Source organism: Myxocyprinus asiaticus, chromosome 17, assembly GCF_019703515.2.
Source record: "Myxocyprinus asiaticus isolate MX2 ecotype Aquarium Trade chromosome 17, UBuf_Myxa_2, whole genome shotgun sequence".
Lineage (NCBI taxonomy): Eukaryota > Metazoa > Chordata > Actinopteri > Cypriniformes > Catostomidae > Myxocyprinus > Myxocyprinus asiaticus.
The window spans coordinates 26,330,973-26,343,892 of NC_059360.1; the positions used below are offsets into that span (position 1 = coordinate 26,330,973).

At 36.7% G+C, this 12,920-nt stretch overlaps 1 protein-coding gene across 1 annotated transcript in view; it reads right to left on the reverse strand.

Moving 5' to 3' along the window:
- The window catches only part of LOC127454821 (MAM domain-containing glycosylphosphatidylinositol anchor protein 2-like), a 205,662-nt gene that overhangs the window by 74,879 nt on the left and 117,863 nt on the right, over window positions 1-12,920 (reverse strand). The window lies entirely within an intron of this gene.

The window sequence follows — 12,920 nt, forward strand, 5'->3', positions numbered from 1 at the left end:
GGAAAGGGTTGGCTATGTTGTTTGGTTGGTGGGGCGTCCATGTGGACTCTCAGTAAGTGACAGGAGATAATTGGGTTCAAATGCATTGAAAATACACCAGGATGTAGTGGTATTTGGTCTGGACACTAGATATTAAGTCAGATCTCTGCTTCTAGCTAACTTATTTTCTGCTGCTATTCTAAAATTGCTGTTTTAAACAAAATTTTTACAAAGGCACAGACGCATTACAGCATACCTTGACACAATGGTAGTGGACAGAGGAAGTTCCCACAGTGACAATGTGAATGTGGGCCTTTTCTGCCACTTTTTTATTGACAGGGACAGAAGAGAGGGTACAGGAAACTACTGAGGAGAGAGAGAGAAAGAATAGTACCAGGAACATTTCAGGCCAGACTCAAACCTGTATTTCCTGTATGAGCACCATAGCTCAACGTATCTGTTTTTAAGGAGTTCCCCTTTTTGGCTGCTTTTCCTACACTATCCGGTCTAACTCATTCATTTAGAAATAAGTAAATAAATAAAATAAAATGTTAGTACTGTATACAAAATTGTACATACTGTAGACACAATTTACATTTGTCTACAAAAATAATTTAAGGCATTTAAACAAGCTTTCAGATCAAAAGATTAAGATCTTGAGAAACAAATTAAGTGTCTCAACTTTTTCACTGGAAGTGTACATATCCATCAAAGGTAGTCACACATTTTTGTAATCAATTACAAATACAGTACTGTGCAAAAGTTTTAGGCACTTAATGTTGCATAGTGAGGATGTCTTCAAAAATAATGACATATAGTTTTCATTTATCACTTAATGTCATACAAAGTTCAGTAAACACAAAAGCTAAATCAATATTTGGTGTGACCACCTTTGCCTTTAAAACAGCACCAATTCTCCTAGGTACACCTGGACACAGTTTTTCTTGGTTGTTGGCAGATAGGATGTTCCAAGCTTCTTGGAGAATTTGCCACAGTTCTTCTATCTATTTAGGCTGTCTCAATTGCTTCTGTCTCTTTGTACTCTCAGACTGACATGATGTTCAGTGGGGGGGCTTTGTGGGGGCCATGACATCTGTTGCAGGGCTCCCTGTTCTTCTATTCTAATCTTTTCTATTTGCCAAAATAATGTTTGGGGGTCTAACATTTATATTTCCTATTGACACACTAAAGCTGAGGATAAAATAACCATCATAAGACAAATGCTTTTGTGAAACATCTTATGTGCCTAAGACTTTTGCACAGTACTGTATATTGTAATAGCTCTTCAGAATGCAGTACACAATTCCATTATCATCTGTGGGGTTCTGGCTACTTTGTAAATTGGCATAAACAAGCAGAGAGTAAAACCAAAGTCAACAATAGTCCAGATAAGCAAAGACAGACAAAACCCAGACACAGATGCAAGTATGGTCTATTGGTCTCCATATGACCTCAGGCAGTTAATTTTCAACCTAGCCTTCCATCAGAGCAGGAGTTCAAAGTCAGTGGCAGTCATCCCGAGCACTGGAGCGAGCGCTGTGGTTTTTGAGGAGCAATTAAACTGAATGATAACAGGAGGCTGAGAGCTACGTGCAGAGAGGTTGATGTTGGGGGTCACCATAGTTATTATCAGAGGCACAAGCTGAGATTTCTATAAGGATCATACACATGCTTCTTGATGAAAAGATAATGCAAACTTATATTGCAGCTTTATGATGATGTGGCTGAGTGGCCGCCAATAATAATAATAAAAAAATTGTTAAGCCAATGATAAATTCATAATTTCACAGTGAAATCTCCCATGTTAACAAGATGTCAAAAAGCCCATATAGAAGGGGCATGGGTAACTCCATATATTGTTTGAATCCCTAATCCACTTCAAACAAAAGGGCAAATTAGGTTAAGACTGTAAAATGTCGTGGCGTGTAAGAGAAGACCATTTTGTATTAACTATTGTTCTAACATTACAAAGTGATGGCTGATATAGTGGGGAAGTTACATCCCTGAGGTTATTTTAAAAAGGCAAGCATATTAATAGCAGAGGCGACCCCTAGATCAGCTCTTATGGACACTTAGGATAGTGTGACTTTTATACAGTATATCATATTATAAGAGTTACATAGTTTAATTGGTGAGAAATATTAGAATTATATATAAAAAAATATATTTTATTGTTTTTTATCCCAAAAATATGCTTCTTGTCTCATCAACACTACTATGATGTCAAATTAAGTAAGGTAAATACCAGATGTTATTTAAAATCAACATGAATTTAAAGCTAATGTAACTTTTTCAATGTTAAAATAATTTATCCTATCCTATGTGGAACTTTGAAAATTCCTCTGTTTGTTTTGAGCAACCCGTTTAGACCCGCCCCAAAAACACTACTCAACAAATGGTGGGAGTTGGGGACGGGACTCTTTGTTTGATCAATAGCAGATGAGGGGTGTATTTACAAAACTTTACAAAACATTTAATAATATAGGTTATGATAAATTCTGAGACTCTCAGCCTAAGAAACTGTTGAAAAAAAAAAAAAAGAGCCAAAAATGACATGCTCAGTACTTCACGCCGGTGGAGCGCTAGCATGGCGGCCACATGCTTTCAGTCAGTGGCACAGATTTGTTCTGTTGACGGCATCGCAGTTTCCGGCTCCTTTCCTGGACATGTATCACTGTGCACGTTCGGGGAGGGCTGTGCTCGGCATTTAACTGCTGCAGCTACAAGTGACTGTTAACTTATGATACGCCTTGCATTCGTTTCTTTTGCGCAGGCTTCATAGACCAAGTAAACCTCTATCAATTGCCGTCCAATGACAGAACATCTTACATCTCCTCCGAGTGGAACGTGGGAGAGGGGTGTGTCTTAAAACTGTGTTGAAAGTTAATTGGTTGCTCCCATGGGTAAATTGTCCAGTGGCATTTTTAAACTTGATTGTCAAATGGATAAAGAAAAGCCAAAGTAAAAAGAAAAAGAAAAGCCATTAGCAAATAGATGAAGAAAAGCAACTGGCAAATGAATGAAGAAAAGCATTTGCCAAATGTTTTTTAAAATGCAAGTTAAAAGGTGCATTTAAAAATGACTTATTAATGTGTTATTATATTGTTACATTTAATTGCATTTTAAACATGAATTAAATATATGATTTATTGATGCACAACTTTATTGTTAAATATAATTACATTATTAAATGTGAATTAAATAAACACATTTAAATGTGTCTATTTATTTGTCCATTTATAAATTGGTTTATTTATTCACACCTTTATTTTCACATTTATTTTCTTTTTTTAATCGGCACACCATGGCTTCCATAGTACTAGAGTAAATGTTTGTGTTGATATGACAAAGCAATAAAAAGTTATAGCATTACAAAAATAATTTATTCTAGTGTCCAAAAACGTCTGCAAACAATTAAACATAATAATTGTACATAAGAACTAATTACACATGCAAATACAACAACGACTAAAGGTATGCTCTCTCTTCAAAGCATCCAGGCATGAGTAACGAGATCTCATTTCAATTATGTGTCATTTGAGCCATCACTGAGTCGGTGTCATACACATACTAGGCACCATCTCCTGGTGGCCATATGTAATTAGAGTGAACAATCCTCTCTGCCCATATTTGGATGACTTCCACCTGAATCCTAATATGATTGGTTTAGCATTCCATGACTTTGGACAATGTACTACATAATTTCTGATGAAGTCATCTGGTCCGTGAAAGCTGCAACATGTTTTTAGCCAGATAGCACATTATGTGCTGTGCGCAGATTTTGCTTCATGTGGATTTTCTAATGATCTATGCATCCGATTACGTTGTGTGTGGGCTTGTTTTAATGGGAATCCCCTTCTCTAAGTAACAGTATGTGATATTGTATGTTTTGTTTATTTTACGTGAAGTTATAAGCGAAAACGCAGCTTATAAGCAACACATGTTTACATGTAACATGTATGTCAAAGACATATACTTAGATATACTTAGCAATTACTCGCTATATTTTTTACAATGACATATGACACATGGCTATTTGATTAGTTTGATGTTTTTGTGATGCATTGTAAAGTACAGCTTCTAAGCTTTAAAACAATAACTATTTTGTATTGGTCAAGACTGTAGTTATTAATATTTTGAAAATAATTTTTTTCTCGGCGGGCCAGGGCCAATCCGAGCTTAAAGGGTTAATATTGACTTGAAAAGAGGCACATTAATAAGCGGTGGTACATAGACCAGCCCTCTGGGACACTTTGGAGAGAAGTGACTAATTTCAGACGGTTCTAACAGTTGCATGGTTTAATTTGTGAGAAATGTTGGGATAACCCAACAATATGTCTCACCATTTGAACCAGCCAAAAAAGCCTTTCCAATATTTATTCTAAATTCCACATTTAATTTGTCATTACATAAAGCACTGCATTATCCTCTCAACCAATATATAGAACTGAATAGGTCTACGGAGGTCAGAAGACAAGCCAGAGCAAGTAACAGTCCAGATGGACACATATACTGTCCAGAAATGTGCTTCTACTGTTTAGCTTTTAATACTGTCCAGAAATGATATTATCCTGATTAAATGCCAGGGAAAATAAGGGAAAAAGCCAAGGGCCATGTCAGCAGATGGCCCTTAGGCATTAACCTCTAGACTATTTGTTTTGTGATGGGAGGGGACGGATGGGAGAAACAGTGCGAGTTTCATTTTATTACCAATATAACAGAGTAATGCAGATTAGAAGCACTCTGACAGAATGAAATCCAGGGCAATTTCTCTGTTGGACAACCCAACCAACCCAGCCCCCCAACCTTTATCTCTCATACTCGCACACACACATTCTGAACTCCTTCCTCTGTATCTTTGCATAATTTCTTATTCCATCTCTTTCTGTTATCATTTTCTCTTTCTCTGTTATCATTTTTCCTTCCTCAGTTTTCTAATCTAACAGACTATACCCATCTTTCTTCATACTTCCTTACCCCACCTTTCTTCACTGACTCTCTCTCTCTCTCTCTGTCTATCTCCGCCTCTGCAGTTCTAATGCTTACTGCAGGACCCGTTCAGCTGTCACAGACATAAGCAGACATTATCCACTGGCAGACATTTGTGCCTCGGCCTTCTGCAAGTAATGACTGCAGCATTAGGATTATCCAACCCCCCCACCCATTCATTCTGTCTGTAACAGTAAGGGAGAGGGGGAGAAAACAGCCTTTATCACATAGGGAGAGATGACATAAGTTAGAGTGGTAGAGAATGAGTCATCAAATACAGTCACTCGTTCTGACCAGCTCATGCTTTAGGTAGCTGGGTTTCTGCTTAGCAGGAAATGATGGCTTCACCAAAGAGCTTGTATCTGTCATTAGATTACTCTGTCATGCAATATGTGCAGCTGATTGGGAGAGATGTAACTTACTGTATATGGCTGCTTCAAAGTAATGGTGCAAAGAAATCTGTAGGGATGTCAAACCAACAGTGTCTAACACATGTAGAGGAATAGTTCACTCAAAAATGAAAATTATGTCATTTTTTACTCACCTTTACATCGTTTAACCCTTTTTTTTTCATGGAATACAAAAGCAATTTTTTGGAAGAATTTTTTCGCAGCTCTTGCCACACGTTCAAGGTGACCAGTGGCTGTCAAGTTCATAAAGGACAAAAAAATATATACCTAAATATAGTCCATACAACTTGTGCGCTGTATTCAGAGTATTCATAAGGAGGAAGAGAGGACCAGATTGAAATTTAAGTTGTTATTCACTGATAATCTTAACTTGTGCCAAAGATCACGTCTAGCCTGTGAGAAAGATTATCAGTAAATAATTACTTTTATTTAGATCAGTTCCTCACACAAAGATGTTGTTTGGCTTCAGAAGATTTGGAATAAAGTGAGTCATATGGGCTACTTTTATTATACATATATGATGTTTATTTGTCCTTATGAAGCTTAAAAGCTATTATCACTATGAATTGTCATTGAATGGCAAGTGAAGCGTAAATACATTTATCCTTTAGTGCATGTTCCAAAAAACAAATAACAGCATTCAGCTTTGGAATGACATGAGGGTGAATAAATTATGACAGAACTTTAATTTTGTTCCTTTAAGCAAATTCCAAAGGAATAAAGTGTTAAAAGGGGATCCGAATTGTGTTAAAACCTACGATAATTAAACCACCATGCAATAGCTAAGATTAAAACAGTCATCAGTGATCTTAAATTGACAAGGTACTTCTTTAGAGAGTAGTGTTAAACCTGCACTCCGAATTATATTATCATAACCCATAAAGCTGAGGAAAAGTGACAAGAATTTCCCTCACTGCAAAAATATGATTTGATTTCAAGAGACTCTTCTTTTATGTAAATAAATAAATAAATCCTAGAGCAACGTATGATGAGTTTAAACAAATTTCATAAGATGGTCTATAGCACTGACTGGACTGTGTTCATTAGTTTTCAGTAAGCTTGTGCAATATGCAAAGGTCAGGATTATTCGATTCACCTAAACAGGACATAATGATCACACATGCTGAATTCATAGTAGTTTGTAACAAAAGACAAAGCTCAGGGAGAGAGACCAATTACAGAGTAACAAAATAAAAGCAGCGAATCGTGACTAACAAACAAAATCACTGACTCAGAGCACAACAGGAAACACACAAAGATTTCAGACCAATCTGGCTTTAGACAAAACCAGAGAAACTAAAGAAGTAAAACGCTGACACAAGTTAATATAGTGAAGTTTTTAAAAATATGGCAGTGTGATATTTTTGTGGATCTATCCAGTTTTAGCAATTATGTATATTTAAATGCTGAGTATTTTGTCAGGCTATGTTCCCTCATGTGCACTTTTTTTAATTAAATCTTGTGTACTTTTTGCAAGTATAATGCACTATAGATACCTAGTAGCATATTAAGAAGGTAATTTAAATTTCTGTTCAATATAAACACAATTTAATACATGTGAGCTAGGGGTGGGCGATATGACCAAAATCATTATGGGATGAATAATTATATATCTTGGTAACAGTATAGATCACAATAAAGTCATATAATCAACAAATAACTCAAAAGCAGTAATACATATTAAAAATGAATGAGCCACATTTGAAGCTGTTGCAAAAACAACAGATATTGTCAGGTCTGGGACAGGAAGAGCTCAATCGCAGGCAGAAACGTGATTACTTAATTAGAGAAAAATAAAACACATACAGTCACGACAAAGAAAATGAGTAATGGGTAACCAGTGCTGGGTAGTAACAGAGTACATGTAATCTGGATTATATAATCAGATTACAAAAATCAAGTACTTGTAATTAGTTTAGATTACATTTTTAAAATTATGTTTCTAATTAGTTACTTTTTATGGATTACATGATTACTTATTAATCGGGCAATGGTAGTACCTTTAAATTGTTCATAATTTATTGATCCCTCTTAGTCTAATTCTAAATTGCACCCACAGACCTTATACTAGCCTCCAACCATAAATACACCGAAGATGGATTAGTTTTAGTTCTGTGAATTGCTTTTGTACTCGGCTTCAAAAATGTACATGAATGCGCTTTTGCTTTTGTGACAACTTTTTAGACTATTATTATAATTTTTTTGATTGACATTGATTCACAAATATAAATGGTCTGATCTGTTATCACACATGGATGGCATTTGAAATGGCAAAAATGCCGGAGCAAGAACATTTTTAGTGCCTTTTTTATTTTTACTCAGAAACAGACAAATAGCGAGTAAAAAAAAAAAACTTAAAAAAAAAAAAAAAATCAAATCAGTTCTCATATTTTGATCCATTAAGTTTTAATTAATGCATTTAAGCAATAGGAAATCAACACAGCCAAAACCAGGGCCTGTTGCATGAAGCCGGTTTCAGTGGCTATCCAGGTAAGTTTGAGTTTAGTTTGAGCAAACTCTGTTTTCTTGGTCTCAAGAAGGTGGGTCATTTTTTACCAGTGTTCACCGCCAGTTGCAATTTACGCTACATGGCTAACCTGCTCCGGAACAGGTTTTATTCTGGGTTACAGGTCGCAAAATGCAAACAGACCCTGAACCAATCAGCTGTGAGTAAATTAACATCTGACACAATACAGTCACTCAGGCTGTAACTCTCGCTCCAAATTAAAGCGTGCTTCACAGGTAAATATTAATATTTAATGGATTTATATTTAAATATTAAGCTTAAATATATTAAGATGGTTTATTTGAGAGATCAGGGAACATATTATCTTTTGAGCAGCACATTAAAAATGTATTATTGTGTTTCTTTGCATTTCTTTACATACCGTACCTGTATATAGAGCGTGATGCTAAAAACCTCGAAAAAAAAAAAAAATTGTTTGCAGAAGTGATCGTGAGGTGATTCTCACACTTTAAAGATGCATTTATTGTGTGATGAGTCTTTCTCAGATCAAATATACCAGTTAAAATTATTGTAGGCTATCACACAAGTAACATGGCCTGCACAATATAAAAGCTTTTACATTTTAAATGTATAGATTTATACTTTTTAAAATTAATAAGCCTGTATGTTTTTATTGTGAATCTATATAAAATCTACTACATCTTACGTTATTTTTTTCCCAGCAGTCACCTCAAACTTCTGCAGCAGCAGCGGTTCTACTTCTTGCTGTGCAAATGTTTAAATTCTTCATACTTTGACTCCAGCCAGGTCTCCTAAGCAACCAAACTGGACCGGTTGCTAGGGAGCATAGAGTCACATGGGGTAACCTCCTCATGGTCACTATAATGTGGTTCGCTCTCGGTGGGGCGCGTGGTGAGTTGTGCATGGGTGCCACGGAGAATAGCGTGAAGCCTCTACACACGCTATGTCTCTGCAGTAATGCACTCAACAAGCCATGTGATAAGATGCGCGTATTGACGGTCTCAGACGTGGAGGCAACTGAGATTTGTCCTCCGCCACACGGATTGAAGCGAGCCACTATGCCACCATGAGAACTTAGGGTGTGTTCACACTTGGCAGGTTTGGTTCGATTAAAACGAACTCTGGTGCGATTGCTCTGTTAGTGCGGTTCATTTGAACAAGTGTGAACGCTGCCATCTGAACCTTGGTGCGCACCAAACAAGCGGACTGAGACCCCCTGAATAGTTGGTCTCAGTCCGCTTCCAAACGAACTCTGGTGCAGTTCGACTGATATATGAACACAGCATGAACCAAAGACATCTAAACGTACCAGTAACAGGAAGTAATTAGCCTTTAATACTGACCTCAATCATACCTAGTTCTTCTCATCATAGGAGATATGTTGCCCATTACATTTCGGGACAGGTGTCGGAATCGCCATCTCCTTGCAGCATATCTTCGTTTGTGTGTGCAACGGAGGAATTCCTGGCACTGTTTTGACTCCTTTACACATAGCTATTAGCTCTTCGTTTGTTCTCAGCTGGTAAAAATACAACCATATATACATAAACCCAACGAGTGCATTTAGCCCAGCAGCCAGCATTGTTTTGGATGTTTGGCAAGTTCCGTCGCAAAATATACGTTATAAAAGCTGTCCAATCAGGTTGTGAACTTATCCTTATGCCTTTTGTTTTGTATCTTTAGGTTCTGTGCTAAAAATGCCAGTGTGAATGCTAAGCGAACCAGGACTAAAAGTATCATTTTCTTTTTTGGTCTGGACCAAGAGAACCGAACTACAAATGTGAACACACCCTTAGAGCGCATTGGGAATTGGGCATTCCAAATTTCTTCATACTTTCACAATGATCTCTTGATCTCCAATGGGGATGTAAATCACACAAAATTGGTGCTGACCAAGTAAATGGTGCTGACACTCTCCATGCTTCACGCATTGGCTGTTGGTGGCAGACATGGCTCATTCATGTACACGTGCTTCAGGTTTAAGCACAAACTCAGGATCAAACTCTGAGTTGACAAAGAACATTTTCTAGCAAGCGTCTTGAGACTGCTGGACAAAATCTAAACAGGTTTGGCTCTATCTGGTTTTGTCAACCTGAAACTTACTCTGAAACTCTTGTGTTTGTTCAAATAGCTTCATGTAACAGGCCTCTGATATGACACAGACATGTATAAATAAACACAGAAGGTAAAGGAAAACAGGTGGGGGCATTTAACAAATGAGAGGGCAAACAAGGAAGGCAGGTGACACTAATGAACCAATGATCAAACTAATAAGAAGGTAAATGAGAGGGACGGACCAAACACAAGAAACAGTGAGCACATGGGGAAAAAACAGACAAGACCAAAACAAAAAGACAGGTGACAGGATCCCGACACTACATTAAAACTTGGCAAGAATGTCAGGAGCATGGCAGATATGTACAGTTGTACACCTGTGATGGTGTGACTTAGTGCTGGGTTTTGCCAACCCCCTCAAGATATGATAAGCATTACAAATTTGACACAGTTACTTTATCTACACGTTTACAAGGACAGAATTTTTCCCCCTAATAAAATAATGCAAAATACAGTTTCATGGTCAGAAAGAAATATTTATGTTCGGTAAATTTTATTATAATTAATAAATATTTTATAATATTTATGTAGATTGAGAGTGTAAACTAAAAAACAATGTGGACAAGAAGTATGGCTGAAGGTGGATAGCTTCTGACCCGTTATTTCCCGTTGCTGTCAGTCGATTAAAAGTTTTAAATCGTGATTAATCGCATAATTTTCTGTAGTTAATCGCAATTAATCACAGATTTTGAAAGTGCTTAAATTTGATACTATTTATACTTCTCCTGTCAAAATGCATTTATTTACATCTTAGGAAAGAAAAGAAAACAATATGTAACAATATAATGCTTTATTAACATTTAAAAAAAAAAAAAAAAAAAGCCTTCCACAGTATAAAGATAGAAATTTACTAAAACAGCATGAATTCACGTAACATTATACGTTTCCCAAAGTCTAAGTGGGAGTTTGACTAATTGAAAGTATTAGTCTCCCCATCATTGCAATGGGCATTAAATCTCTTAAACTCTCATTCTCCGCAAAATTTATCTACTTTGATCCAGCAATCGTGAAGTCATGTTCATGATTTGCGTCAGGGGGTCAAGCCAGCATCAAGTGCCGCTTTAAACTCCACATGAAAAGCACTTGCAGACAAACACGTCTCATTCTGCGTATTGGTGATAGTTAAGACTTGTCGTGCTTCTGTGGTAATTAAAATGCACCTTTCATAGGCTGAAAAATACTTGATTTATATCACAATTCTCATCTGGGCTTGTTTTGTACATCAATAGTGTTAAGAGGTCCTTTCTCCATTATTTTATTAATGACACAGAAGCGTGTGTTTGTTGTGAAGTGTGCATCAGTGTAATGACTCCGGACGAACACACTGCAAAAGGTTCTGCCCTTCCAACAAGTGTTTATACTGGTTTATGCTGCATTAATGGTAAATGCGTTAATCGTGATAAAGAAAAATTAACACGTTAAACTTTTGAAACTAATCCCATACGTTAACACATACGTTTTGACAGCTCTAATATATACATATGATTGTATCGGCACATCCCTAGACCACAAATCATTTGAATTCTATATCAGTGCCATTATAATCAATGGAGCTGTCTATACTGGAAGTGCCAGTCTGTGACACAGTTTGGAGACTAGGATTTTTTCTGCTACGAGTCAGATATACCGTGGTATAACACTATAGAATCTCTACAAGTTGACACATATCTACCATCACATTATATACACTGCATATCACCCAGCCCAAGTGTAAGTATGTGAGAATATGTGAGGTCTCTGGCTTGGCCGACTCTCAACTAAAATGCACAGAGCAGACAACTGTCATGTCATGCACATCCTGTTTAGAGCACTTAGCTGGGTGGAGGTACAGTGGAGTAGTTAAGAGATGAATCAACTGAATATCTTGCATTAAAATATACAGAACTATACACTGAACAAAGCCAACAAGATAAAAAAACTACATACTGTATACTGTACAGATCTGCCTCTGCAAGCACTTTGTATGAGATCGTTAGCTCTACCACATGTTCATTAGTGTGAAAGTTATTAATGAGATGGCAGGTGCATTGTAGGGAAAAAATGATCTTAGTGACATTTGACATATCTAAAATGCCAGACACTTAATTAAAATCTCTTTAAACACTTTAAATGAACCGTAAATCTGAAATCCACTATACATATTAGTTACAGTAAAACTGTAATTAGATATTCCATGAAATCATGAACCAGGGCTTTAGAGAATACGGTAAAACGTCCTTCACCAGAATTCTTTTCCCCACCTTTCTCAAAGATGAAATGATCGTTAACACCAACATCTGACCCTCTCATACACCTGTTTTTGAGTTAAACTGAGACAAAGTCCTCTCAAGCAATTCATTCATGTTATACAATGATAATATGGAATTCATTACATTACATTAACCTCTGCACCTGCGCTAATTGAATCTGTGTGTCTTAATGAGACACAGTGAAAAAATCAGCAGTGTGCTTTGCTCAACCGAGGTTGTCTGTAATTACAATTAATGATGTCCTGCACTTTTTCCATTTATTTCCCAAGAAAAAGAATGATTTGCTTTTTACCAATCAACCACAACAGAAAGCTTAAGCACAGGATGTTCTAGCCAGAACATAAGTTAATGAGGTCAAACTTAAGTGCAATCCTACACAAGCAACAAATGTGTCCATTACTTCAAGGAGCATCATGCACCTATTTGTTTTGAGGGCACACCAGATGTAGTCTTGGCTCACTTGGTGCCCTGGAATAATAGCAGCATTTTCACAAATGGACTCTTCAACCACACTGTATAAAGTTGGGCTTTGAACCCAGGTCCCCTTGCATACTAAACAAAAATTGCCTTACGCTTATAAGAAGAACTGCTTTACAATCAAAGAAGTTCTTCAATACAATCAAAGAAGTTCTTATAAGACAATTTTCACTTAGCATGCAAAGGGACCCGTGTTCAAATCTCAACCTTACA